The following is a 4292-nucleotide window of genomic DNA, read 5'->3' as shown; positions in this document are numbered from 1 at the left end:
TTTGTCATTATGGGATACTGTGTGTAGATTGCTGAGGATTTGTATTTAATTTATTTTTGAATAAGGCTGTAACGTAACAAAATATGGAAAAAGTCAAGGGGTCTGAATACTTGCAGAATGCACTATATATATATAAACTCAGCCAAAAAAGTAACGTAATCTCGCTGTCAACTGCATTTCTTTTCAGCAAACTTAACATGTGTAAATATTTGTATGAACATAACAATATTCAACAACTGAGACACAAACTGAACAAGTTCCACAGACATGTGACTAACAGAAATTGAATAATGTGTCCCTGAACAAAGGGGGGGGGGGGGGTCAGAATCAAAAGTAACAGTCAGTATCTGGTGTGGCCACCAGCTGCATTAAGTACTGCAGTGCATCTCCTCCTCATGGACTGCACCAGATTTGCCAGTTCTTCCTGTGAGATGTTACCACACTCTTCCACCAAGGCACCTGCAAGTTCCCGGACATTTATGGGAGGAATGGCCCTAGCCCTCACCCTCCGATCCAACAGGTCCCAGACGTGCTCAATGGGATTAAGATCTGGGCTCTTCGCTGGCCATGGCAGAACACTGACATTCCTGTCTTGCAGGAAATCCCGCACAGAACGAGCAGTATGGCTGGTGGCATTGTCATGCTGGAGGGTCATGTTAAGATGAGCCTGCAGGAAGGGTACCACATGAGGGAGGAGGATGTCTTCCCTGTAACGCACAGCGTTGAGTTTGCCTGCAATGACAACAAGCTCAGTCCGATGATGCTGTGACACACCGGACCAGACCATGAAGGACCCTCCACCTCCAAATCGATCCCGCTCCAGAGTAAAAGGCCTCAGTGTAACGCTCATCCCTTCGACGATAAACGCGAATCCGACCATCACCCCTGGTGAGACAAAACCGCGACACGTCAGTGAAGAGCACTTTTTGCCAGTCCTGTCTGGTCAAGAAACGGTGGGTTTGTGCCCATAGGCGACGTTGTTGCGGTGATGTAAGGCAGGTCCTCACCAGACAACAGGCCTACAAGCCTTCAGTCCATCCTCTCTCAGCCTATTGCGGTACAGTCTGAGGACTGATGAAGGGATTGCATTCCTGGTGTAACTCGGGCAGTTGTTGTTGCCATCCTGTACCTGTCCCGCAGGTGTGATGTTAGGATGTACCGATCCTGTGCAGGTGTTCTTACACGTGGCAAATCCACTGCGAGTACAATCAGCTGTCCGTCCTGTCTCCCTGTAGCTCTGTCTTAGGTATCTCACAGTATGAACATTGCAATTTATTGCCCTGGCCACATCTGCAGTCCTCATGCCTCCTTGCAGCATGCCTAAGGCACATTCACACAGATGAGCAGGGACCCTGGGCATCTTTCTGTTGGTGTTTTTCAGAGTCAGTAGAAAGGCCTCTTTAGTGTCCTAAGTTTTCATAACTGTGACCTTAATTGCCTACCATCTGTAAGCTGTTAGTGTCTTAATGACCATTCCACAGGTGCATGTTCATTAATTGTTTATGGTTCATTGAACAAGCATGGGAAACAGTGTCTAAACCCTTTACAATGAAGATCTGTGAAGTTATTTGGATTTTTACGAATTATCTTTGAAAGACAGGGTCCTGAAAAAGGGGCGTTTATTTTTTTGCTGAGTTTAAATATATATATATATATATATATATATATATATATATACTGCTCAAAAAAATAAAGGGAACACTAAAATAACACATCCTAGATCTGAATGAATGAAATAATCTTATTAAATACTTTTTTCTTTACATAGTTGAATGTGCTGACAACAAAATCACACAAAAATAATCAATTGAAATCCAATTTATCAACCCATGGAGGTCTGGATTTGGAGTCACACTCAAATTTTAAGTGGAAAACCACACTACAGGCTGATCCAACTTTGATGTAATGTCCTTAAAACAAGTCAAAATGAGGCTCAGTAGTGTGTGTGGCCTCCACATGCCTCTATGACCTCCCTACAATGCCTGGGCATGCTCCTGATGAGGTGGCGGATGGTCTCCTGAGGGATCTCCTCCCAGACCTGGACTAAAGCATCCGCCAACTCCTGGACAGTCTGTGGTGCAACGTGGCGTTGGTGGATGGAGCGAGACATGATGTCCTAGATGTGCTCAATTGGATTCAGGTCTGGGGAACGGGCGAGCCAGTCCATAGCATCAATGCCTTCCTCTTGCAGGAACTGCTGACACACTCCAGCCACATGAGGTCTAGCATTGTCTTGCATTAGGAGGAACCCAGGGCCAACCGCACCAGCATATGGTCTCACAAGGGGTCTGAGGATCTCATCTCGGTACCTAATGGCAGCCAGGCTACCTCTGGCGAGCACATGGAGGGCTGTGCGGCCCCCCAAAGAAATGCCACCCCACACCATGACTGACCCACCGCCAAACCGGTCATGCTGGAGGATGTTGCAGGCAGCAGAACGTTCTCCACGGTGTCTCTAGACTCTGTCACGTCTGTCACGTGCTCAGTGTGAACCTGCTTTCATCTGTGAAGAGCACAGGGCGCCAGTGGCGAATTTGCCAATCTTGGTGTTCTCTGGCAAATGCCAAACGTCCTGCACGGTGTTGGGCTGTAAGCACAACCCCCACCTGTGGACGCCGGGCCCTCATACCACCCTCATGGAGTCTGTTTCTGACCGTTTGAGCAGACACATGCACATTTGTGGCCTGCTGGAGGTCATTTTGCAGGGCTTTGGCCGTGCTCCTCCTGCTCCTCCTTGCACAAAGGCGGAGGTAGCGGTCCTGCTGCTGGGTTGTTGCCCTCCTACGGCCTCCTCCACATCTCCTGATGTACTGGCCTGTCTCCTGGTAGCGCCTCCATGCTCTGGACACTACGCTGACAGACACAGCAAACCTTCTTGCCACAGCTCGCATTGATGTGCCATCCTGGATGAGCTGCACTACCTGAGCCACTTGTGTGGGTTGTAGACTCCGTCTCATGCTACCACTAGAGTGAAAGCACCGCCAGCATCAAAAGTGACCAAAACATCAGCCAGGAAGCATAGGAACTGAGAAGGGGTCTGTGGTCACCACCTGCAGAACCACTCCTTTATTGGGAGTGTCTTGCTAATTGCCTATAATTTCCACCTGTTGTCTATTCCATTTGCACAACAGCATGTGAAATGTATTGTCAATCAGTGTTGCTTCCTAAGTGGACAGTTTGATTTCACAGAAGTGTGATTGACTTGGAGTTACATTGTGTTGTTTAAGTGTTCCCTTTATTTTTTTGAGCAGTGTATATATATATATATATATATATACATATTTACATACATATTTACTTACATACATACATACATACATACATACATACATACATACATACATGTGTGTGAATGTATATACAGTACCAGTCAAAAGTTTTGACACACCTACTCATTTAAGGGTTTTTATTTATTTTTACAATTTTCTACATCATACAATAAGTAAAGCCATCAAAACTATGAAATAACACATGGAATCATGTAGTAACCAAACAAGTGTTAAAAAAAACAATATATGTTGTATTTGAGATTCTTCAAAGTAGCCACCCTTTGCCTTGATGACAGCTTTGCACACCCTTGGCATTCTCTCAACCAGCTTCACCTGGAATGCTTTTCCTACAGTCTTGAAGGAGTTCCCACATATGCTAAGCACTTGTTGGCTGCTTTTCCGTCACTCTGCGGTCCAACTCATCCCAAACTATCTCAATTGGGTTGAGGTCGGGTGATTGTGGAGTCCAGGTCATCTGATACAGCACTCCATCACTTCCCTTCTTGGTCAAACAGCCCTTATACAGCCTGGAGGTGTGTTGGATCATTGTCCTGGTAACTCTAATGAACTTATCTTCTGCAGCAGAGGTAAATCTGGGTCTTCCTTTCCTGTGGCGGTCCTCATGAGAGCCAGTTTCATCATAGTACTTGATGGTTTTTGCGACTGCACTTGAAGATACTTTCAAAGTTCTTGACATTTTCCGCATTGACTGACTTGCATGTCTTAAAGTAATGATGGACTGTTGTTTCTCTTTGCTTATTTGAGCTGTTCTTGCCATAAAATTTTACCAAATAGGGCTATATTCTGTATACCTCCCTTACTTTGTCACAACACAACTGATTGACTCAAACGCATTAAGAAGGAAAGACATTTAGACAAATTAACTTTTAACAAGGCACGCCTGTTAATTGAAATACATTCCAGGTGACTACATTATGAAGCTGTTTGAGAGAATGCCGCCAAGATTGTGCAAAGCTGTCATCAAGGCAAAGGGTGGCTACTTTGAAGAATCTCATTTGAAAT

This window comes from Salmo trutta, chromosome 31, assembly GCF_901001165.1.
Source record: "Salmo trutta chromosome 31, fSalTru1.1, whole genome shotgun sequence".
NCBI classification, from domain to species: domain Eukaryota; kingdom Metazoa; phylum Chordata; class Actinopteri; order Salmoniformes; family Salmonidae; genus Salmo; species Salmo trutta.
The sequence above is the reverse complement of the archived record's forward strand: the minus strand, read 5'-3'. Positions refer to the sequence as shown.